This window comes from Haliotis cracherodii, unplaced genomic scaffold (genome assembly GCF_022045235.1).
Source record: "Haliotis cracherodii isolate W230 unplaced genomic scaffold, xgHalCrac1.p SCAF_1, whole genome shotgun sequence".
NCBI classification, from domain to species: domain Eukaryota; kingdom Metazoa; phylum Mollusca; class Gastropoda; order Lepetellida; family Haliotidae; genus Haliotis; species Haliotis cracherodii.
Window position 1 is genome coordinate 63672274 of NW_027266264.1, and position 7767 is coordinate 63680040.

General features: G+C 39.5%; 1 protein-coding gene across 6 annotated transcripts in view; it reads right to left on the reverse strand.

Moving 5' to 3' along the window:
• The window catches only part of LOC139453836 (rho guanine nucleotide exchange factor 28-like), a 251958-nt gene extending 246487 nt beyond the window's left edge, over positions 1-5471 (reverse strand). For all 6 annotated transcript variants that reach the window (XM_071235686.1, XM_071235454.1, XM_071235606.1 and 3 more), the window contains exon 1: positions 5386-5471. The gene's annotated coding sequence lies outside the window, so the exon portion shown is untranslated. The remainder of the gene's footprint in view (positions 1-5385) is intronic.
• Positions 5472-7767: the final 2296 nt, after the last annotated feature.

Sequence of the window (7767 nt, forward strand, 5' to 3'; positions counted from 1 at the left end):
CCATAGTCTATTCCCCAGTACTAGTCCCCAGAGTGTAGTCCCCAGAGTGAAGTCCCCATGGTCTAGTCCCTATAGTCTTGTCCCCAGTACTAGTTCCCAGAGTGTAGTCCCCAGAGTGTAGTCCCCAGAGTGAAGTCCCCATGGTCTGGTCCCTATAGTCTTGTCCCCAGTACTAGTCACTGACATACAGGTTGCCAGGCTGTTGAAGCAGTTCTCAGGGCCCACTTGCACAAAGCAATCTTAGCCTTATGACTATCGTAAGCCTATGTTAAAGTATGGGAGTTACGATCATCTTAGCGCTAAGATAACTTTGTGCAAGTGGGCCCAGAAGTTGTCTGTCCATCAATTCAACGTTGTGTTCAAAATCCAGAACAAACGGCAGCAGTATCAAACCTGTTTTTCACACCAGTAGGACATTAATAACTTTTAACAACTATTTACTATTTTTGATTCATAGAAAATCATTTTCACCCTTTTTTTTATCCCATGTATGTGAACAACAATAGAATGTATGAGTATGGTATTTGCATTAATCCACTTAATATGTATTCCAAACAGATCAATGCTGGGGACACTTACAACTGGCTTCACGCATGTACTTATGATGTATTCAAACCCAATGTAGGGCATGGCAAGCAAGGTCTTTAAAACCACAAGCCTCACCCACAACCTCAGTGGTGTCTCTTTAATACAGAAACAATCCGCAAATTCTGATTTTTCCTCATGTTCCACACAACACTTTACTTGACATGTTATCATAGTGTTATCTTATCTGTCCATGTTTCGACCAATGCTTAACAAATACCAGAGGTGTAACAATACAGTGGGGTTGTCATACGATACATATCCTGATACTATGGGTGCGATAAGATATGTATCCCAATACTATGGGTGCCATTAGCTTGTATCCCGATACTATGGGTGCAATACATATACCGATACCATGGGTGCGATGTGATACATATCCTGATATGGGTGCAATACAATTTGTACCCGATACTATGGGTGCAATACAATATGTATCCTGATGCCATGAACAGTATTTGACAAAGTACTTTTACTTTATAAGTTGATATTCTTTCTTTTTGCAGGTGGATCACAACCATGAATCATTTGTTATATTTTTTAGAGGTTTCTTTTGAGTGTCAGTCAGTTTTTCAAAGTTGAATATCTCGCAAACTCTGTCAGAATCAGTGGGACTTGCCACCATGTAGCTGATATCGCCAACCCAACATTGAGGCAAGTTTCTAACTCGCATTTTGATTGGTAGACTGAGAAGCATAGCAAATCGAATTGGCAAATGGTAATTTGAGATGATGAAAAACATGGATCCAGAGGTTTGTGTAGGTATACCGAAATGCAATCCCTTGAGATATGGAGGATGGCTAAACAAAGGTGGCCTGCAAATAATCAAGTCTGAATTAAGCAATCTAGTCATCCATATTGTGAACAACGATCCACACCATCAGGGTACGATGACACTCAATCAACCAAGTCACAAAGCCTGACAACACAATCCATTGGATCGCCTCTTAGGACCAGCATATGATCACGCACTATCCACACTATCAGGGTATGATGACACTCAATCAACCAAGTCACAAAGCCTGACAACACAATCCATTGGATCGCCTCTTAGGACCAGCATAGGATCACGCACTATCCACACCATCAGGGTACGATGACACTCAATCAACCAAGTCACAAAGCCTGACAACACAATCCACTGGATCGCCTCTTAGGACCAGCATACAATCACGCACTATCCACACCATCAGGGTATGATGACACTCAATCAACCAAGTCACAAAGCCTGACAACACAATCCATTGGATCGCCTCTTAGGACCAGCATACAATCACGCACTATCCACACCATCAGGGTACGATGACACTCAATCAACCAAGTCACAAAGCCTGACAACACAATCCATTGGATCGCCTCTTTGGACCAGCATAGGATCACGCACTATCCACACCATCAGGGTACGATGACACTCAATCAACCAAGTCCCAAAGGCTGAAACACATTCCATTGGATCGCCTCTTTGGACCAGCATAGGATCACGCACTATCCACACCATCAGGGTACGATGACACTCAATCAACCAAGTCACAAAGCCTGACAACACAATCCATTGGATCGCCTCTTAGGACCAGCATAGTTTGCTTGGGATCGATTCTCACCCGAAATGCCAACAGCAGTAGTACAGTTCTGTGTCAAACATGACAGAAATAGGGTATATATACATGTTGCATAGTCCTAGCACTAACATCACATGACCATGGTGACCCTGCCAGCATATTTAGAGAGTGTGTGTGGTTCTATCACCTACAATACTACAACTCTTTATGCACAGCTCAAAAGATCTGCTTTTCCTGGGTTTGAGTCCCACAATTGCCCCGATTTCGACCAATGAACTGACCGCACCCTGTAATGTGGATTTTACTACAGTCAGAAACAATAGTGCTTGCAATATTACTGGCAGGGGACACTAGAAATGGCTTTCACACATTGTACCAATGTGGGGAATCGTACCCAGGCCTTTGGCACGATGAGCGAACACTTCAACCACAAGGCTACCCAATGCACAAACTGACTGTCTGATTGTCAATCATTACAGAAATCATAGTCATCGTTGAATCCTAAGAAATTTTTTTTTTTAAGTCTAGTCAAGAGTAGTCAGACTTTGTAGCCAGTACTGCTTGAACCAGACAAAAATATTTACTATGTTCACATTTTCTGTCTGTTTTATTCAATTCCAATTTGTAGCATAATTGAAGCATTGAGAACTGATTCAAATGCTATTTGATCATGAGGATAAACATCATTGAATTCTTACTTGTTCTCAGCACAATTTAGTAGTCTTGGGCTATCAGCATAGCACAGATTTCAAAAGATGAAGGAATACTTCCTCTTGTTCCTTAAATATCATAATAGATTACATTTTCTTTGGAAAGTGAAGTCACAGTTAATATGAATCATTAACGTTTATAATCACTTGTAACCATAACTACAAATCCTTCCTATGTCAACAACAAACCAGGAAATGTCCCATTCTCTCTTAAAGTTACATGAATACCCCAATCTACAAAGTGTTTTCCGCCCATAAAAGATTATCGAGTCTGTTTTAGTGTGCCGGTTTCTACAGATACGAATGCCTAAATCTAGAACCGGAACTTGTCCACTTGCTTTGCACATTGGTCAGCACACCCGACTTTAAACACCATGCACTTGTCAAATAACAGAACAGTCATAACTGTTTTAGTGGTGTCCACCCAAGCTCACTCCGCATTAGTGGCAACCTAAGTGAAATAAATCAATTGTTTTGGGAGAAGGCAATTGGTCCTCCTGTCTGATAGTATGAGCCGTCTCATAAATCACCCAAATGCCTAACAAATCCACCTAGCTAACAGTGATTAATCAGGACAGATAGAGTGTAGTGCACAGCCATATTGCTTTCATCAAGGAAGGTAGTCAGGTCAGGGAGACAAAGGTGCGAATACACAGGTACACCACAGCGGGTATTGTTAGCAAATTGGATATCTTGTCAATATACAAATTAGAAATTGATCCAGAGAATAGAACACTCGGGGTACTGGCAATGTAGCACACTCTCTAAGGATAGATGGGAAATGACAGAGCATACATAATTCGACATACCAACTGATACCACAATGACAGCCTTCGAAAAAAAAAAAATCACTTGTGCTTAGTCCTCAGGGTTAATTTATACTGATCCTACTTGAAGCAGAAATGTTCTTTTACAATGTTTACATTTTCTGTCAGTTTTATTCAGTTTTAATTTGCTGCAAAACTTGAAGCATTGAGAACTGGTTCAGAATTATAGCCCTCAAATGCTACTAGTCTGTGAGGACTGCCATCATTGTATTTTCACTTGTCCTCAGCACAAATTAGTTGTCTGAGGCTGGTGGACAAGCATGAATTTTGAAGGCCGAATGAATGCCTCTTGCTCCTTAAATATCAGCAAAGGTTACATTTTCTTAGCACAGTGAAGTCACAGTTAATATGAATCATAAATGTTCATATGCTGCTAGCCAAAACTACAAATCCATCTCATGATAACAACAAACAAGGAAATGTCCCGTTCTCTCTTAAAGTTATATGAATACGCTTGTTTTCTACTGATCGATGACATCCACAGAAAAAGTTATATGATATTTTGAAGTAAGTTAATGTAAATTTGACAAGCTTCTTCTTATCATTTTAAGCTGCTTTTAGCAATATTTAAGCAATATCACGGCAGGGGGCATATTGTACCCACGTGAGGAATCGAACTCGGGCCTCCATGTGATGAGTGAATGCTTAAACCACTGGGTTACCGCAGAGCCTTATTTAGATATAATATACAGTAAAAGATTCATTCATAGTGCTTTTTAAAATAGTATGCATCAATATTATCAGGCAAGGACAACTTATATTAAATACAATGATAAAACCAATTACACCAAGTCCTGAATAACATATGTCACAATTAGTCCCACCATGTGAAGATATTGCCATGTTCAACACCATTGTTTCAAACATAAACATTGTGCATTGGTTATTTTGTTCTGGTAGAGACTTCTTTCATTTCCTTGCAGGGAATATAGACCCATATTGCATTCATATCATGCATATTGCAACATTGTTTTGATCTGTTTGATAATTATCAGTTATAAAATTAAATATATCCGGCAAGATGTGGGATATGAGGTTTAAATAGCTTCCTCTTGTCACTCACTTCCTACTAGATAGTTATGTGCCATGCTCCCTACCCATCAACAACCTGTCTCATCAGCAGCCATGACCTCAACGTCCCCTCACATATGGAGTGTTTGGAGGCGACTTTTCGGCGAGGGTCACTCTCTAAACATCAGCTTTTCTACATTTACGATTTACACACATAAAAAAGTGTTAACAAACTTTACGACAGTAACAACACAAAACTTGATCTATTATGTCAAGTCATCCTTTGTGGGACACCTCGGAAAAGCCACCTTGGGTGTTGGGTTAATGTGGTTCTGCAGACAAGCCAGTTGTAGTTCACTGACCCGTATACCAACAGAGGCCTGTTCCACAGGTGATGCAGCTATTCGAACAAAAGACGGTATAATCCGCCAGCTGACACTAGATAGCGGATTAGGATGTGTAATATCCGCAAAGTCAAACAGGTCCAAGAGTGTGTATCAAGTCAAGACTATAACGCCTTGTGAACCGGAGCCGTTGGGGTGTGACTCAGTCACCGACTCAGGGGAAGTTTTATAGCTTTCCCATCGGTTCCGTCCCAGACAGTCGCACATTTTATTATGAACTGAAATCAAACCATTGCGGTTATCATTTCCCTATCATATCATAATGCGCTTACATACACACATTACTTACTGTGTACACTCCTGTGGGACTACTACAGTCGATAGTAAACAAATCCACCGCCAGTGACACGATTTCTGTACTCCGCCATGCTAGTCGATTTCATGACGTCAGGTGCCCGGTCACATGACCGCCTACCTTCGTTATCGACCGAGTCTGTCCTCGTAATGTCAACTTTTCTGACAGAAAATTCAAAACGCTTTTGATGCTTTCAATATTGGTCATTCAACTGAACTTAAATTTCAGCACAAATATTTGAATTAAATAACTATTTAAATAGCAGATTTCAATATTGTAATCATGCTTTTTAATATGTCGTTCTAAAAATAGACTATTTACCTTTGTGTCACCCGTATACTTATAAACACTTGGGGTATGTACTCGATGACTCAGTTTGAGAGAACAAATGCAATTAGGCGATCATTTCACTAGATAATAAATGAACGACCGCGATGCATGTATGACTCATTCAGCGAACCGTGAGTTCGTGTATACAGCGTTTATGGGTGATTGTAAATGACATACGTGGAGCGACTTATGAGTACTTACGGATGGTAACTACTGACCTTTAGCTTATTGTTATTTCCTATTCATATACATGTATATTATTATATATTATGAAACTGCATGGCATTTGTAATAATACAGCGAACAGGCCCGTGGAAAGGAATTTAAAAACGTGGGGGCTTAGCCTGGGCCAATATATCTATCGCGGGTGGGGGATCGATCGGGGATCGGGGATCGGGGATCGGGGATGGGGGAGAACATCATACCGTCATAAAGATTTATCTTTTTGTACATTGAAATTTAAATCCATGATCAGTTAGTAAACTTACATAAGAGCCCTCTTTCTCCTTATTATAGTCGATAATGGAAAGGGGCGGTGGGTTAACCTAGTAGCCTAGACCCGGGTTCGATTCCCCAGGGGCACAATGTGTGAAGCTTGTTTCTGGTGTCCCCCGCCGCAATTTTGCTGAAATATTGCTAAAAGCGGCGTACTTACAAACTCACTCACGATAATTGAAATGTTTCATTTCTGTTTTAGTGCAGTGTAATATTTATTTTACACAGTGATCTGGTGGCATTATTGCTCATGGAATACTAATGCCCCCAAATCCGGATCCTAAGTGACCCTTAAATGCCCCACCCCCAGACCCACCCCTACCCCTACCCCGGACCTGCACCTAATGTTTTCATTAATTTTTAAGTGAACATATTTATTTCATCCTCTACTTGGTAAGATTTGAGGATGTTTATCAAACGAGCCGTTACTAAATATAAATACCGTTAATTCATCGAGACCCCACCCCACCATCCCTTTAAACTGCTTTTAGTAATATTGCATCTGCATTGATCATGTCTTTTCACATATTGTAAGCACATGGGTACTGAACCCGACATTCGGATTAAAGACAGGAAGTTTTTACACTAAGCCAACCACCGCCTCCGGCGACTGAGTCCCATATTATGTAACTGGACCATTTAAAGTAGCCTGCTGTACACACGGCAAATGTCCCTTTAACTTTCATAAGTCACATCCATTCAAAACATTTTCATTTATTTCTATATTTTAATTATATCACTTCTGTATTATTCCGTGTCACTAATATCAAGGGAGATAAACAACTTTGAGTTTCTATTGACAATTCCATTGATTGTACTATTTACTAATATTTGTAGTCTTCCGTTACAAATTAGTCAGTGCATAGAGATATACGACGTATAGAGACTCTTTAATATATAGTGTTGAAGCCATTTTTTATTTTTTATTTCGAAGTGAAATAAACAAACAAACATGAAAGCTATGTTAATGTTTACGATCTTTATACTATCCTAGGTTCTTTGTTCTTCTACACATCTCTTTAGCATTGGATGTCAAACGTCACTATCATAATTCACAATAATAGTAACTCAGATCATATACAGGACACTGGTACAAAAATCTACGCACGATACCCCTTATGCACGGAGGAGTTACGTCCCTTCGTCGATTGTCTCTCGAAATGATGAAAACATTGCGGAAGATTTTTTTTGTATATGTTTACCATTTACGAAAGAAACATAAAACTAAAGTCGTGTGGCTGAGTTTTTGTTGCTGTTTTTTTATTTGGATAAATGTTTTTGGGAACGAAAAAAAGCTTATGCTGCTTGAATTGCTTGGTGCTGATACACACGGTATGTATTTTCTTCCTTTGGAGAAGGGTTTGTCCTCTCTACAAGACGTTAGCATTGATCATTTGATAAATTAATTACATAGAGTTATAGAGTTAACATGTGCTTAAATGTTGTGCTTTATATTCTTTTTATTTCTGTACAATATTTAACCAACGGACAAATATAAATACAATTTTGAGTGTTTTTATTTCATTTTCTGCTATTACAACAAATGTAATA